Genomic DNA, 19,301 nt, shown 5'->3' with positions numbered 1-19,301 from the left:
CTACATGAAGTAAAAGAGACATACCTCAATGCAAATTGCTTATACAAGCAAAGCAAAGCAAAAGTTCACAAGGAACTACAAGCAACTAAAGTACCTGAAATCAGTCAAGCACAGTTAGTATACAAGTCAGGGTTAAATCAAAATGAAACAGACATCAACCAGTCAACACAAGCTAGTGAATGTGCAAGGCACAAAGCTTAAGGCATGTGAGCCAAGCCACCTACAAAACACACAAGTTAGTCATGGTATTTAGGCAAGCTCAATCAAAAAGAATCGGTCACAATGGCCATTTGATGGTCAACCTGAAATCACAAACTCAAAGGTGAGTAACAGGACCACTAGGGCAAGCCTAGGGTCAAAAGTGAATGAGAAAGTCAAGACAGCAAGGGATATCCAATCAAAGTCAAGTTTAAACATTCAAGAAATACAACCAATTGGGTTCACATCCATATCAATCACTATCATCATTTCATGGACAAATCAGGTCAAGGTATGGCAAACAGAAGCTCATAGAAGTCCACAGCAAGACTTAACTCAAAAGCAAATCTTAAACATTTCCAAAAAAAATCACCAAATAAATCAAGACCAATCACAACCCACAGCATGGTAAGCATGTCAAATTTCATCTCATTTGGACAAGTTTAGGAGGTCAAAAACATTTAATCGGGACTTTGTCAAAATTAAATCGAGCATTGTGTGAAAAATTACCCTAAGTGTCTAAGGGGACATGTTCCTACCCTAAATTGATTTCACACAAAAATCCTAGGTCTGAAAGATCAAAATAACCACATGAAACGCACAAGATGACATTTAATCGGTAGAACTCATAAAATCGGGATAAATTCACAAAATGGCCTAAAAAGTCAGCAAAGTCAAACACTCATATTTTTTGTCATTTTTCATGTTCACATATTTATTTCATGTTAAGTAAAACAAAAATCAAAAATGAAAATCAAAATGGAAGTTTAAAAGGAAACATAAAAAAAAAGCAGTTTTTTAAAAGGCAAGAAACTCAAATGGGGGGAGGTGGGATTCGAACCCCTCCCCCTGGTAATTCAACTCAGCGCGCCCACCACTGGGCTATGTGTCAATTGGTGACACAATTTCGCTTCCAATCAAAATAAGCCAAGCACAATTTTTAAACTTAAAACTTCGCGCGCCCTGGCTCCATCTTCTTCCCCAAACATAAACATATTTTTCAAACTTCAACAACATGTATCTTCCTCTACAGTGCACGAAATCAAATGAAACAAAAACCAAAATTCATCTATTTCATGTGCTTAACACAACCATGGTCATGAAATTCAAAATGGTGCACTGTGCATAAAGATACATCATGATGAACACAGAAACCCTAACCCCCTAGCAGCAAAACTCAAAATCACACACAAGCAAAATTGGATGAAAATAGGCATTCAATCATGTTCAGGGGGTTGAATATAGCATTTCTCATTCACACATTAAGACATGAAAATCCTTCTATCGAGCATTTCGAAGGCAAATTGCTAACCTGAACAGGGCAATGTTGAATGTGATGCTGGAGATGCTTTCAATGCTTGACAGGTATCCAAATAGCTTCAAAGAGTCCAAGGCAAGCTGTTTGACACCTTACTTGAACTTGAACCAAGCTGGAAATGCAGATGGCCACTGAACTGATTTTGCTTGTAGGTGAAGATGGAGATTCTATTTCAAGCACTTTTAATGGTGCTAAATGATCCCTTTAGCACCTTTGATGCTCCAGGAATGTAATGCCATTGAGAGTTTGCCTTGAAACCTCCTCAACTGTTCTGGCCAACTCAAGTTGCAAGCGTGAAAATGTGAGATTTGGATATGATAATTTAGTGATTACAGATGCGATTTTCTGTCTACAGTAGCTTCTATATGTTATATGGAAGGTGTTTGAATGGATAGTTTACAAGGAACTTGGGGGGAATGATGATTTTGAAGATTTGGATTTTGAAGTAGAAAGTGAGTTTTTCTGCAATGGTGAGTTTGGGAATTCTTGCGTGTTTTTTGGTGTTATGTTGGCTAGTTGGTTGGCAATGATGAAAAGTTGAGATGAACCAAACTGCTATGGTTGGCAAGGCAGGGTTTGGAGTTTTTGGACTGAAAATGAAAAAGAGCCAAGGTATGATTTTTGAGTGAATGAGTGCACAATGGTTTTTGGTATGGTGTGGCTGTCCCTACTGATCTCATGTGATGAATGGATGGACCAAATAAAAATGCAAGGCTTAGTTTTCTGGAGTTTCTTTTGGAACAGGTTTTGAAAATGCAAGAGTGAAGTATTTTGTGTGCAATCTTGGCTGCTGCTAGGTAGAGGTGACAGAAAAATGAGGAAATGATATGCTATTGGGTGTTGCTTTGTGACAGGGTTTGGTCCTTCTGCTGTTGGCTGTTAGCAGGGTTTTAATTTCTTTTTTGAAGTTTTGGCAGCTTTTGGTCAAATGCATCAAAAGTGAAACTTGAGAAATGTGAGGTTGGTTAGAGGTTGCTGCCACTGTTTTTCTTATGACAGGAAATGCAGTTTTTTGATGTTCTTGTTTAAAGCAGGGCCAGGGTTAGGTTACCTTGGAAGCCTGGGCAGAAAAGTGGAAAATGCAAAGCAAGGCCAAAATGCAGTTTTTGGATCAGTGCTTTTTTCCTGCAATGTGTTTGATTGTGTTTGATGCTGCTAGTTTGGGGTCAGAAAATGGTGAGGAGATGTTGTGTTGAGCAGGGCCAGGCTAGGTCTTTTGTGTCTGACAGGAAATTGATAGATGCCAAGCAAGGATGATTGAAGTCTTGGTTTGTTCAGTTGGTTATGTTGGCCCTTAATTCCTCATGACAGGAAAATTAGGTTTAGAAATTTCTGTTGGAAGTTGCTTTTTGGACAGAAATTGCAAGTGTGCCAAAGGCAAGGTGAATGAATGATTTTCTGCTGCACTCTCCTTTTTGCTTGTGGCTGCAATGAGCCTTTCTCTTGGCAGAAAAATGGTGCTGTGCAAACTGCTGTTGGACAGTACAAGTTATGGCATGGAGGTATGGTTGTTCTTGACAGCTTTTCAGCAAAATGGCCAAAGTCCTTTTTAATGGATGAATCTCTATTGGTTTTGTGTTGTCCAATGTGGTTGTCCAAGACAGAAAATGATGGAAAAAATTCTGCTATGGGACAGTACAAGTATGGTTCATGAGATGCATTTGGTGAGAACATGTACCTCCTTCCCTCAATCCAAGCAAGCAAAGGATGGCTCTTCTGTTGGTTTAGGCTGCTAATAATGTGTTCAAAATGACAGCAAATAGCCTCTAAATTTTCTGTTTTTAAGAGTACAAGGCAAGGCATGGTGGATGGTATGGACAAGTATGGTGAAATTGTACTTTTCTTACAATTCAAGCAATCAAGCCATGGCCTCATGTACTGCATAATTTGAGCTTGCAAACACACTTAAAATGATATTCCTGAGCTGTTCCAATTGGCCAAATGTTAAAAAAATGTTTATATCAAAAAGTCAAACATTGGTCAAACTTGCATTTAAATGAGATAGGTCAAAAAATGCCATTTTGATTGGTGAAGTTTTGGCTCATGAAATTTATATTTTTGGAAAGAGGGGATCAAATGTGACTTGTAGGAAAAAACCCCACCAAAATTGGCCAAATGGTTTGGGAGATATGGCCCTTTGAAGTTCAAGATTTTCTGAAATCGATTCGATCATAACTTGCCAACCATACATGGGAATTGAGAGTTCTTGGACTTTTTGGAAATGGGAGAACAAGATCTTCAACTTTCATGTTGGGCAAAAATTCATTTGAGGCTTGTATCAAGATGTAATTTTGAGGATCAAGACTTTCCATTTATGGCAGGTTTCAGTTACAGGCCCAGTTTCCATTTTTGGAAATTTTTGATCTGGCTTCAAATTCTTCCATGATGGTGTTTGGCATGATATATGATGACTATTTGGACATGAATAAGATCTCACAAACCATTTCCTTTCATCAAATCACTGATTAAATAGGCAGTTGACCAACAATTGACTTTTAGGGTTTCTGACTGATTGTGCATTGACTGATGATTTCCAAACCCTAATTCCTTGAGAATTTGACTTCAAATGATGTCCCAAGACATATGAACTCTTGATTAATGAGCATGGTGCCCAAATTCCACAAGAATGGCCACCATCCACTGCTTTGACTGACTGTTGACTTTCTTTGACTTTTGACTGTCTGTGTATGAACTGATGATCTCCAAGCCTTCAACCCTTGACATGAACACTTAAAATAGACCTCCAAGTCATGTGAACTTGTTGGACAAACCCTAGGGCTTTGGCTCCTTGAGAATCATGCTTGCTTGCTTGGTTGACTGATCCCCTGATCAGTTTGACCTAATTTCTTGATTGGCTTGCACTTGAGGCAAAAGAGGCAATGCAATGCTATGCAATGGACCATGATATGCTATGACCTAATATGAAAATGTATGTACAATGATAGGTGCAAATTTGAGGTGCTACACCAATCGCTAGACTTACATCAGACTCCAGACAAACGCACACGAAAAGAAGAAGGGTCTCGATTGCAACCAGGGCAAGAGAAAAGGAAGGTCTCGATCGCAACGAGGGCGAGAGACAAGGATCAAAGTTAGTGTCGCATTACGCGAAAAACCGGCGGGAAACAAGAACAACAGAGCCGCCACCGTGCGTTATTTATCCCAAAAGAGGGAAAGGAAACGCTCGAAGTAAACCTGGAAAAGACATGGTCTCGCGACCAAAGAGAATGGGATCGGGAGTCGGTTATGCGAAGGGAAGGTATTAGCACCCCTACGCATCCGTCGTACTCGACGGGATCCACGCGCAAAAGGAAAGAATATGGTTGCTAAACACTGCTCAAACAAACATCTACACAGGCTGAAAGAGACACAAGAAAACAAACAAGACTGACTCGGCAGGATATCGCATCCTGGGCCTACTTAGTCTATCAAGCAAAGACATCAGAGTCAAAGTAGTTCGGAACTGGGAAAAACACATGCTCGCTAGGATGTCGCATCCTATGCATACGTATCTTCTTGGACTAAGAAGAATCAGAGCATTCGTAGCTCGGCTCACGCACGCCAAACAAAACCACACAGGAAATCGACTGCCAATCGCTGGACTTACGTCAAACTCCACACAAACAGGAAAACCTGGAATCCGAATGCCAATCGATGGACTTACATCAGACTCCGAACCAAACACACGCACACTGGAAACCAAATGCCAATCGCTGGACCTACATCGAACTCCGAGCACACAACAAGAGGATACAGAATGCCAATCGCTGGGCTTACATCCATCTCCTACTCACACAAAGACAAAACAAAAACGGGCGCCCGGAGAGATCAGCTCATCTCCTGCCTACGTACCTCATCTGGCATGAGGATCAGGGCGACGTAGTTCCCCTACGAAGGGACAAAGGACTAGCCTAACCAGATAACAAAGGGAGACACAACTAGGGAGACTACGACTCGTGCCTAGATGTTATCATGCAAATCATCCCTAAGTTATGGTTGCTATCTAACTTGCACAGGAAGCAAGCTAACCTAAACATGACTTGCACAGGAAGCAAGCCAAACTAACCCTAACTTGCACAGGAAGCAAGCTAAACTAAAAAAAGCACAAACACACAAGCACAAATAACACACACTATATGCAATCCGTTGGCTCAATCAAGGTTAGGTTTTAGTCGAGGGGTCATACCAACCTCGACAAACAAACCACTGTAACAGGGTAATGTTAGCTCTTAACCCTAACATTGAGAGTTAGGGTGAAGCTGATGAAAGGTGAGTGAAGATGAGACTTCACAGCTCTTATCCCTGGCCTGGGAGAGCATCAAGACAATGAAAGTGTGGGTTCAGAAAGTTGGAACCCTTCTACACTTATGACTGACACAATGTACAATGATCTTGGGTTAGTATCTACAATGCATCAACACAGTGGTGTGAGCAAAGCAGATGACACACAGAATAGCAGGGGATGGATTGCACATCCCTGGTATCTGCCAATGCCTCTTCACTTAGGAGGTCTTTGGATATGTACAAGGACAAAAGTAAACAAACACAAACATTGCCTCTTAAGGAGGACTTCAGACAGGTGCCTGGCCAAGTAACAGGCCAGGTCTTCCAGACTACATGGAGAAGAGATCATTATACCTCAATGCTCAAGCTAGCAAGCAAAGCAAAACAAGTTCACAAAGGAACTATAGCAACTAAGGTACCTGAAATCAATCCAACATAATCAGTACACCAGACAAACAAAAGTCAAACAGACAATGGTCCACAGTTAACTGTACATAAACAGACAAACAATGCACAAAGGTGCAAGCCACATGGCACAAACTCAAGTTTCAAAACCTACAAAACAAATTCAAAGTTAGTCATAAACAAGCAACAAGCCACCTCCGATTGAGGGCACATCATCAAGCATAAGCAAATTGTGCTTTTAACCTGAAACAAAGCTCAAATGTGAGAGCACAAACCACTAGTACAAGACTAGGGTCGAAATGAGAGCAAAAAACCAAAACAGAACATGAAACTTATCCAAAATCAAGATCAATCAATTAGGAAACAAGTACAAGTGGTTTCACATTCATATCATCAACCATTATCATTTCATGAAGCAAAGAGTACAAAGCATGCAATTTGAAGTTCATAGAAGCAAACAGAATGATTCAATTCAAATCAACTTAAGAATATTTCAATAAATCACCAAAAAAATCATGGCTAAATAGCACTCATCCAATGATCTACACACCAAATTTCAAGTCATTTGGACCAAGGGAAGAAAGGAAATTAAATTCATCAGTTCAACACAAGTTCAAACAAGCTCATACAAGGCACCAAATTAAGCATCAACTTCAATCAATCATAAAACAGAGGCCAAGCATGATAAATGAATGAAATCAAAGCCATGGCGAACTTCAAGATGTCTATAATACACATGCCAAATTTCAAGTCCATCCAATAAACCACAAGAATTTCACAAATCAAATAAAATCATGACTCACAAAAAGTCCACATTTGGTCAAACAGAGGGGAAATTATCAAACAAATAGGAAATGCATTCAAAAATTCCAGGAAAAATCACAAGCATACTTAACATCAAGAAGATTCCACATGCAAAAATTCAGGTCATTTCAAGTTCATATGGCATGGTAACAAAAATCATGAAGTTGGACATGAAATGGTGTGACACAAATTCTCACACCTCTAAAGACCATAGCATATCTCACAATCCAGGAACTCAAAAATCACAAACCACATATCAAAATGCTCCTCAAGGTGTTTAGAATATGCACACAAAATTTCAGGAATTTGCAATTAAGCATCATCATTTCATGAAAGAATTGGTAAGCATTATGCAACAAATGACATGCTCACATAAACCCTAAGCCAAAACAGATTCCACACGTGCACAATTTCCATAAAAATCATCAAAAAATACTAAACATGGCAAGGATCATCATGGAAAAAACCTCAAATTAATTGGACAAATATTTAATGAGTTATGATTTATTTGACATGGAAGAAAAATAAAAAAGGGTGAAAGGAAGCATGTGAAACATGGAAGTGTGAATGAAATAAATTGCCAAAGCCAAGGGAGAAAATGATGCTGCCCAGAATCGATCTGGGCTCAAATTCAAAATGGGCGCCATTTAGTGAAACGCCGCGTTTCACTAAATGAGGTGTCACGCTGTGGTTGGTGGCATGGCGTATAAACACGGAAAACATGCAAAGCAACGAGACTAAAGATCTAGCGCGATCTGGAAACAACATTGTTAGGGTTCATCATCAAACTCATGCGTTCTTCATCCAGTTTTCCAGCATGAACAATTTGTCACCAAAATCAACAAACAATACATCATCATGTTCATCTTCTAATGCACATCAATAATCTAACATTGGTTTAGCCTAATTCAAACTAACATGGATGAATCGAACAGAATAACATTCAACAACCAAACTTCAAATCATGATAACTCTCTTAATACTCAATGAAAATCAAAACTATAAAGTTCAGTGTACTCATGGATGCAAGATCTATCAAACACATAGCACAATTTCATGAATGGTGGATTTCAAAATCTGACCTTTATGCAGATGCAGATGTGAAATCGCAGCTTTCAAGGCTTGAAATGTGCAAACAGAAGCTCAATGATGCTTAGGTTGATGAATGGAAGTATGTTGGATGTTCAATTGCTTCGGATCCAGCTCAAAAGTCCAACTGCCGTGAATGGAGCTCTATGTAACAGTGTTTGAAACAGCTTGGAATCCTCGAATCCTTGCTTGCAGAACCCTCAAGATTGCTTGTGGATGATGGCACAATGAAGAACTAGGCAAGGAAATGGAAGAAACTTGCAGAAAAATGGAGAGAAAGTTTTGGAGAGTTTTCACTTTTGGATCTAGATCTGAGTAGAAATGAATGCTAATGTGTTTTCTGTTTTGATTATGCATATATACCATGGATTAATCATCTTTGCTAAACCAGATTAAGCCAAGCCAAAAGGATTAATGAAATGAGTGTTTTTGTGCAAATTGCTAAATCACCCTCATGTGCATGGGGTGCATGCTTCAGTACACGAAATTGGGCCTAAGCATACTCCAAATATCATTTTTAATCAAATGCCATTGATAGAAAGTGTAGAAAATGCTTATTTTTTCAAATGGACTTTTTTCCTTCCAAATATTCAAATTAATTCACTTGAAAAATGCCAATTCTGTGCGATGATTTTTGATGAGATGTAATGAATGATTTGGATAGAGCATGTCAAATGGAGATTGTAGCAAGAAACCCCACTCAATTTGGCCAATTGGTGCAAAAGTTATCCCACTTTGAAGTTCAAAATTTCTTGATAATGATTTGATCATAACTTCCCAACCACACATGAGAAATGGATGTTCTTGGACTTTTTGGAAAGTTGAGAGCAAGATCTTCAACTTTCATGTTGGACAAAAGTTCATTTGAAGCTTGTATGATAATGTAAATTTGAGGAGAAAAACTTTCTATTTTTGGCAATTTCCAATTACAGGTCATTTACTATTTTTGGAAACTTTTCATCTGATCTCAAATTCTTCCATGTTGATCTTTGAAATGTCAAATGAGACTTGTATGGACATGAATGAACCCTCTCAAACCCTCTCCCACCTTCAAACCCTTGATTTCAGGCACAGTTGACCACAATTGACTTTCTAGGGTTTCAGATGAAATTCAGCTTGACTGATGACTTCTGAACATCCAATCTTTGGCCAAACCACTTCAAAATGATCCCTAGGTCACATGAACTTGTTGAACCAACCCTAGGGCTTTTCTTCCTTGAGAAATGCACTTGCTTGCTTGTTTGACTGATCCTCCTGACCAGTTGACCTAATCTTGTCTGATGGCTTGCACTTGGGCAAAGGACAATGCAATGTTGTGCAGTGGGCAATGTAATGTTAATGACCTAATGATGAAAATGTATGTACAAAATGATAGGTGCAAATTTGAGGTGCTACAGTTAGTTGTCAGTCAAACTCGACAAGACATCGCATCTCGTGCCTACGTATCTCATCTGGACATGAGAATCAGAGTTGCCGTATTTCGGCTAAACCATTTCTGTTTGTTTTGTGTTTTTTAGATGAACAACGTTACTACACAATCTACCGGATGCTCGACCTTTGGAGACTTACTCACATGTAGTAGAAGGAGTCAACGTGTCCTTAAGAGGGGATAAAGTTGGTTTGTGTTTTAGGAAAGCTCACGCCAGAAAGGAAGTCCTAGACGAAGGAACCGTGCTACCTTAATTGACATGCAAACGAGACTATGCGAAGTCTAGCAATCCTATGGGGATACAATCACACCATGCACAAACATATAACATGAAGTAAACACACCAACAAGGGGCTCAAACATCAAGGGTGAGGCTTTAGTCAAGGGGTCATATCAACCTCGACAAACAAGCCGGCACTGGAAGGGTATCTGAGGGCTCTTAACCACTGACATTGTCCGTCAGGGTGAGCAGATGAAAGGTGATGAGGATTGGTCCTCATAGCTCTTAACCCGGGCCTGGGTGAGCTTGAATCAATGAAAACGTGGGAGTCCAGAATGTGGGACTCTACTCCACTATGACTGACTCTAGATACAAGATCTTGGGTGTTTATTCAAATGCATCAGCACGTAGTGCGAGCAAGATGAAAGACTCAACTGAATAGCAGGGGATTGATTGCAAATCCCTTCTATCTGCCAATTGCCTCTTCACTTAGGAGGACTTGAAGTACATGGCACAAAAGTAAACAAACACAGTCATTGCCTCTTAAGGAGGACTTCAGCCAAATGCCTGCCAAACAGAAACGACAGGGCTTCCAGACTACATGGAGTTAGAGAGTTATTACCTAGGTGGTATGCCAATCACAAGCAAAGCAAAGCAACTCAAGCAATGAGTTAAAGCTACTAAAGTACCTGTAAGAAAATCAAACAAGTCAATATTCACATTCAGACAAATCCAATAGACAGTCAACAGTGAGACAACCAATATACACAATGCAAGTCAACAACTGAAGTGAGTTCATCACCAAGGAAACCTACAACACAAGAAAGGTTAGTGGACAAAGAATTTTGCATCTCAATTCATGAGATCAACATCAACCATCAAGACTAGAAGCTTATACCTGAAATGCAAAACTCAAAAGATGAGTACAAACAACTAGCACCAAGGCTAGGGTCAAAGGCAAAGTAGAAAGTCAAAACAGCAACCAATATTCAACATGAAGCTCATTTATTCAAGTAAGAACATGTCCTAAAAAGGACCAAACCTAAATCAAGTGGCAAAGTCATCTCATGAGCAAGATATGGCAACGGCAATTACAAAGCTCACAATTGGACATCAAGAATCAAAATTCCATATTAAAACAGAAATGAATCAAACAATCATGAAACATTTTATGTGCATACAACATGTCAAACACAATCATCATGCCAAAAATTAGAATCAACAGAGCTCAATTGACCTAGAAATGAAAATGCACAAGTATGACATCAAATTGCGTGACACACATTGTCACACCATACATTCATGTGCCTAAAACAGAGATGAAAAATGATAAAAATACACAACCAAGCCTCAAAAATCATGCAACATGTTGGGAATCAGCATACCAAATTTCAAATCAGTTGGCCAATGTATGAGCATTTTACAATTGAATGAATGAAGCATGTCACATTTGCATACATATTCAAATAACAATTCACCATCCAAAATCCAGAAATGATAAAATCAGGAAAATCACATCATAAAATGATAGACACTTCAAGGAATATGTGAGAAAAAATTTGGAATTATTTGGAATTATTTTCAATTTTTAGTGATTTTTTGAACTACATGAATAAAATGAAATAAAAATTGAAAACATGAAATGATAGGAAATGAATATGGCAATGCAATAGGCCAGATTCGAACCAGGTACACACCAAAACGCAGCGTTTTGGTTTTGGAGAATAAAATCAACTGGATTTTTCAGAGCGTCCGCAGCAAGAATCCAAGCGAGGTACCAGTCGCATTCAAAACGAAGCCGTTTTGGTTTGGCAAGGGAAATTGAAAAAATAAAGCAGCGCGCATGAAGGATCGAACTCGGTACTCAAAAGCTATGGGCGCTTCTATAGTAACATGAACATGCTGAACCAGAAGAAACCCTAAACAGTGCACGCGCGGCCAGGCTATGGTGGTTTCCACCGTCTTCTTCATGAAGACGGCGGAGCTACAGTACCAAGCTTCAAAAAATTTCCAGATTTGCACAAAATATACATCATTGGAAAGCTCATTCAACAAGGAACACGGATCAAGCATTAGTTAAGTCTAATTCATCATGTATCAAGAGAAACGAACGAAAACATTTTTCACCATCAAACTTTAACTCAACATAACTCAATGAATACTCAACCATTTTTCATGAAATTTATATCAGGAGAATCAACATTCAAAGATCTACAACTCTATGCACATAAAAAAGAGAATTAAGAGATTCGAAAACCTAACCTCTTGAAGAGCAGTCCAATGAAACAGTGGATTTGAGGTCTTGCAAGTATCCAGATCCACTCCTGAGGTGATGTTATGAAGCGTTGTGCGTGAATTGAGGCTTGAAGATGCTTGGATCTAGCTCAAAAGTCAGTTTCCATCTTCATGTTCTTGAGCTTCATGTGCTTGATTCTTCACCAATTTCTTCAACTCAACGCTTGAATCCTACCAAATGATGATCAAGGAACAAGAATATGCAATAAAATGGAGATGTTATGTGAATAATTTTTGAATTTGGATGGAGAGAAAAATTTGGAGGAAATTTGGATCTAGATCTAGAATGATTGAAAACCCTGAAATTCTGTTATGATTAGCCTTTTATATGCTGTGTTAATTACCATGCTAATGTTGATTAGGCTTGGCTAATGAACTTTTAATGCAAAATGAGGTGTAAGGAAAAATTGGAAATTTCACCCTATGCATGGCCATTATGAACGTGAACAGTAGCATGCATGGTGTATTTTCACTTAAAATGAGCTTATGAACATGATGGAATGGTTAAAAAACTTGTAGCATCAACCAATTTCAAATTAATGATTTTCCCTCCAAAAATCACATGCATTGCCAAATAATCATGTGAATAAATTTCATGCAATGCAATGAGGGTTTTGGAAAATATAGGTCATGACATGCATTATGCAAAAAGAGGCACTCAATTTGGAGTTTTAGATCAAAAGTTATGGCATTTTGAAGTTCCATGCACACTTTGTAATGATTTGATCATAACTCCTTAACCATTCATCAGATGCTCAGGATCTTTGACTTTTTGGAAATGGGAGAGAAAGATATTCAACTTTCATGTTGGACAAAAATTCATTTGAAGCTTCTTTGATGTTGGAAAGTCATGTTGAAAGTGCTCCAAAAACTTGCCATTTTTGGTAACTTGAAATTACAAGTCACTTTCCATTTTGGGAAACTTTTGATTAGACTTCAAATTCTTCAAGGTAGATGTTTGACATGATGAATAAACCTCTTTTGGACATGAATGAAGTGTCTCAGACCATTTCTCCACCTCTTAGCCCTCAGTTGACTTGTAGTTGACTTTCATGGGCCCCAGATGACCTGACAATGCACTGATGACTTTGAGCCTCTAACACTTGGTCAAGTTGCTTCAAAATGAACCTTAGCTCATATAAGCTCTCTAGAACAACCATAGGGCTTTCCTTTCAAGGAAATGCTTGGTCTCTTTGCACAGATGGATTCTCTTGATGCCAGTCTTGACTGATAAGATGCAATGTACTATGCAATGTTAATGACCTAAAAAATGAAATGAATGCATGAATGGGGGGTGCAAATTTGAGGTGCTACAACTGCCCCTATTCAATCAGCTAGGAACCTGAATGGGTGAGAGCAACGACTGTCAGACTTTCAAGGTAAACAGGGATTGAATACTAAAGAACCGTAGAATTTGCACTCTGCGGGGGATGATCAAATAAACAGTCGACTTGATATACACTGATATTAAGGAAAGCGGGGTCATTTACCGATGGTGGCTCCAACTAGGAATTCGATATTAGAAGGAAGCGAGACCATTTACCGATGGTAGCTTCAAAACAACATTTGATATTTACCGATATCAAAGTCAGTGATGCCATTTACCGATGGCGGCTGGGGAACGGATCACAGATAGCGGGGCCATTTACCGATTGCGGCTAAGCTGGGCACTCGATATTTACCGATATCGAAGGAAGCGAGACCATTTACCGATGGCAGCTTCAAAGCAACATTTGATATTTACCAATATCAAAGTCACGATGCCATTTACCAATGGCAGCTGGGAAGCAGGAAAGCGAGGTCATTTACCGATGACGTCTTTCACTGGGGGGAAAAAGATATTTACAACTGGAACCAGACAAGACATTTACAGACGACTCTACTGGGGATTTTGAAAAGATTCATGACCAGACATTTACCGATGACTGGAAAAAAATGAATTACAACCAGACATTTACCGATGACTGGGAAAAAATGAATCACGACCAGACATTTACCGATGACTGGGAGAAGACTCGATTTTTACCGACACCTAAACAATGGCGTTTACTGACACCAAGGAAAGAATACTCTCATGATACGAAACCATTTACCGATGGCTGATGTCCACAGGTAAATAAATCTGCTGGGGATTTGAAACAACAAAACCATTTACCGATGGTTAACGAGCGACTCGATGTTTACCGACATCGAACGATGATGCTTACGGACACCAAAAAAACAGACCTTACGAGGGTCGACACGACACTTACCGGTATCGCAAGGATGACATCCACATGTGTCACAACAAGGCAGACACCTGCCGGGGACCACGCTGGGGAGAATCAAGCTTTCCTTTCACGGACGGGTGAGGAAATAAATCTCTCTGGGGATTATCAATTCTGAATGCTGTCAGGAGCAACTGCAGCAAATGTGCCGTACAGATGTTGAAAAATGATCCGCATCTGCTGGGGATATGATCCAATCTGGTTTAACACATGTATGCATATGTTTGAGTTTTTCTATGGCGTAATGCTCCATACTTAATGGAAATGCTACGCGATTTGAGGATGCAAATGCAAATGATTACTACATGCAAGATGCCCATGGAGGAAAACTCTTGCTGGGGGAGCAAGTGATCACTCTGTTGAGCACACGATTCTGATTCGATCTTCCAACTCTGTGGGGACACGCAATGACTCTGCTGCGGATACTTGCTGATCTGACATTCTTGGAACGGCAGAGATACCAACTCAACTGGGGAGCCACCTGTTGGGGAAAACACCAACCTTCCAATCATGCTGGGGGATAGCACTGTTGCTGGGGAAAGGATAGTCCTCACTAAGGATGACCTCCACTGAACCCAATCCACTTGGGGACTCCGCTGGGGGAAACAACTGATGCAAACCTCCGCTGGGGAAACAACCACCTTCAGACTTGCTAGGGAAAAACATTCTTAACCCTACTAGGGATTACAGCACTTCATACCTGGCTGTTGAGGAACAAACTACCCACAGACACCTCCGCTGGGCAAATAACAATCTTCAGGCTCGCTGGGGGAACTAACAGTTCTCAGCCTTGCTGGGGAGAGGTAGCCTTCAAACCTGGCTGGAAAACATCTTCAACCCTGTCGGGGATTGCAATCAACTTCAGGCCTGACTGCCGAGGCAACACTGATCTCGAATTCGCTGGGGAGACAAGTTCTGAACTTGGTTTGGACAACCCAACTTCTCACACTACTGGACAGTGTTGGAACACCTTTGAATGAACTGCGGCTTATCTGCTTCAGCCAGCAACCAAAGATAGTGACCTGCAAAGTAGCAAGACAAACATGCCCCAGGAGATTGTATGGACACGATACACCTCAAGTGCACTCAACATTCAAAATGATTTTCAAATGTTTTATCTTTCTGCACGTTATTGTCTAACCTTCATGTTTTTTAGATGCAATGTTTATCAAAAATTCGGACGTTTTTGCAAACAAAACAGTAAAATAAAAACAAGAGAGCAATTTAACTGAATAACGACTTTTATTGATTGAAAATGGGCCTGAAAAGGCAAGTACATCAGGAAGCAATTCCTAGGAAGAGGTAATTGCGCCAAAACAAGGAAATAAACTATCCTATTGGCAATGTGAACACGGCATCCACTATTTTCCAATTCTGTTATGACTCACAGATCCTCAATTTCCCCCACATTCCTTGCTTTCTGAGAAGAATGATTGGACTGGTCATATCCTTCAAGATGGTAGACACTGAAGTGCGATGGAGTACATATAACTCAGACTGTAGTCTTCTCTTTAATCCCTCTTTTGCCTGGATATCCTTTTCAGGTTTTCAATCCACCGGGATACCCATTTTTGCCTAAGCCGCCCTTGCGGGTTTTCGACTTACCGGGTGTACATATTCTTTTCTTCTTTTATCCCTAACTTTTGCCCGACCCTTTTCTTTTTTCTTGGCTCGCCGGGATGCCCTTTTTTTGCCTGGACTCTTTTATTCTTTTCGTCTAGCGGGTCAATTCATGCGAAGTATTTTTTGACTACATCTGAGTTCACAGGGGACGGAAAATCTTCACCATCCATAGTTGTTAGCATCAAGGCTCCACCGGAGAAGACCTTCTTAACAACATATGGACCTTCATAATTCGGAGCCCACTTGCCCCTGTTATCTGTACCGGGAGGAAGGATCCTCTTCAAAACTAAATAACCTGTCTGATAGCTTCGAGGACGCACTTTCTGATCAAAGGCCTTTTTCATCCTTCTCTGATACAGTTGTGTCGCAACCTGAAAAATACAGAGGTGCGAAAAAACAACCGGCGAGAAAGAAATGACAGAAGAGTCGCCACCGTGCGTTATTTATCCCAAAGGAGGGAAAGGAAATGCTCGAAGTAAACCTGAAGAGAAGGAAAGGAAAAAGACAAGGTCTCGCAACCAAATCTTGGGTTCGGGAGTCGATTATGCGAAGGGAAGGTATCAGCACCCCTACGCATCCGTAGTACTCTACGGGATCCACTCTTGTTGTTCTTGTCTAAAGGGTGTGTGTTTATCTAATGTACTATTTACTAAAAGGGTCAAGAGAAAAATGACTCACACGGATGTCGCATCCATTGCATACGTATCTCATCTGGAATGAGAATCAGAGTCTTCGTAGCTCGGCTACCTATGGGTGAAAGAGATGTGTGCTCGCTAAGACATCGCGTCTTATGCCTACATATCTCATCAGGAATGAGAATTAGAGCATAATGTAGTTCGGCTAACTACGGGAACAAAGGTCTCGATTGCAACTAGGGCAAGAGAAAGGGAAGGTCTCGATCGCAACGAGGGCGAGAGAAAGGATCGCAACAAGGGCGAAAGCAAACAAGGATTAGTTATTAGTCGTTAGTCAAACTCGGCAAGACATCGTATCTTGTGCCTACGTATCTCATCTGAACATGAGAATCAGAGTTGCCGTAGTTCGGCTACATAGGGACGCCAAACAAACACACGCACAGACGATGAGACGTCAAAACAAACACACAGACAGGCAAACGTGGAATCCGAACGCCAATCGCTGGACTTACATCGGAGACGCTCGGAAAGGTCTAGAAGTGGGGAAGCTCTGCCCTAGAGTTGTCATGCAATATGTATTTAAGTGTTAGGATCTACAAATGGGAATATCTACCTAATGTTAGCATGCAAAGAATATGGGAATTCTACCTATGTTATCATACAAAAGGATATGGGAATCCTACCTATGTTATCATACAAAGGGATATGGGAATCTTACCTATGTTATCATACAAAGGGTTCTATCTAATGGGTGCTACCTAATCGGAACAAGAGTTGACGAGTGGAGCAAGGAGAAGTGTTAGGGATAAGGGTAGATGGCGATGCATGAAGCAATCGACTTACAAGGTTGATGGCGATGCATAAAGCAATCGACTTACAAAAGGGTGGATGAATACGTGCTGGTTCTGTTAGGTTTTGAAAAATGATTACTCGACGTTGGATCAAGGTTTTGATCTTGTTTTGAAATGATTATCGGATGTTCATTTTAATTCTTGTATTTACAAATGAATAAAGAATGAAAAAATATTATACATTTCATGGGAGAGGGATACATTTGTTATGAATGGGGATTGTTCATGGCAAACAAACAATAATAATACATGCCTCATACACCATACAAGTAGGCCACAGTTAATCAAACAAGTAAGATAAACAAGTATATAATCGAATCAAATAATCAAAGAATGAAATAATGAAGCATTAAACAATGTAGGAGTGTAAGTGCAAGGAACATGTCTCATTGTAAGGAAGCCCAAGAGTAAGCTATGTGAGGTTGGAGATAGAGTAAGGGAGTGTCCCGGTGAAGTTATTGTGAGCAAAATTTAAAATTTGGAGATTTGGAGGAAGTTGGTATGGTATGGTTCCAACAAGATTGTTGTTACTGATGTCTAGATTGGTGAGAGATGTCAAACGGTCTAATCCGTAAGCCAATGTTCCGGTTAGAGCAAGATTGGACAAATTGATTTGTGTAACGCGAGTGTCGGAACAAGTAATGCCTTTCCAGGACTGTCCACAGGGATCATCACAGTTAGCAGGCCAGCCTAGTTGGGGCGGTGAATTCATGCTTTGAAAGATAGCCTTTACAGAAGCAACATCAGTTGGATCTGTGGCAGTGTTAGAATTGAAAAGAAGAATGCAGGTAGCGATGAAAAGCAAGGGCTTCAGCATGACCATCCCAGAAGGCAGAACCGAGAAAGGATATTCGTGTGTAGTCAAAATTGCTAATTTTGTAATTTCTTGTATGGACTCACATGTAATGGTTTACAATGACATGGAATGGATTGAAATGGATTAACAAATGGTTTGAAGTTGGTTTCCAAATTGTTTTGTCTTATGACTTGAATGTTTGATTTTTGAAAAATAACTTGACTGATAATGCACATGAACAAGGCCATGAAATGAGACCATAAGGTCAGGGTTTTGACATAGTATCCATGAACCAATAACATGACTAGCAAGTGGCTTGAAACACAAGAAGCTTGGTTGTTCAGATGACCAAGACCATATGTGCATTAACAATCACATGAACAACACCATGACTTTGGATCAAGACCAATCCTCATATAAAACCAAAGTAAGGTTAGGCCAAGCATGCTAAACAAAAATAAAAAACATAAAAAAATTCAGGACCAAAATCGGGGTATGACAGTTGCCCCTATTTAAGCGTCTTCAACTAGAGAATATGAAGCAGAACGTTCTTCATATGATCATAGTGGGAGATGGTTAAATATTAAGAAGACCCGGATTTTGATCCTGAATCCCTATGAAATAATTAACAATGCCTGTCAGAATCGGCAAAGAAGCAATCTCAAAAGAAGAATCTGTCTGATACGGTGAAAATCGGCCTGAGTACCGAAACAGAAAGTTGACCTGGATACCAAAATAAATGGTAACACAGGAATACCCATGGCCTGAACGCCGCACATTAGTCTGAACACTAAGCATCGGAATATGAGAGTATCAATGTTGGTCTGATCACCGGAAATCTGGTCTGAACACCACTTCGATCTGAAAATCGGAAAATTGGCCTGAACGCCACTTCGGTCTGGATACCGGAAACTGGCCTGAATGCCACAAGTACTTCGACCTGATTGTCGGAAACTTCTTCGATCTGAATATCAGAAACTGGCCTGAATGCCACAAGTACTTCGACCTGATTGTCGGAAACTTCTTCGATCTAAATATCGGAAACTGGCCTGAATGCCACTTCGGTCTGGATACCGGAAACTGGCCT

Source organism: Lathyrus oleraceus, chromosome 6, assembly GCF_024323335.1.
Source record: "Lathyrus oleraceus cultivar Zhongwan6 chromosome 6, CAAS_Psat_ZW6_1.0, whole genome shotgun sequence".
NCBI classification, from domain to species: Eukaryota; Viridiplantae; Streptophyta; class Magnoliopsida; order Fabales; family Fabaceae; genus Lathyrus; species Lathyrus oleraceus.
Note: the sequence above shows the minus strand (reverse complement) of the source record.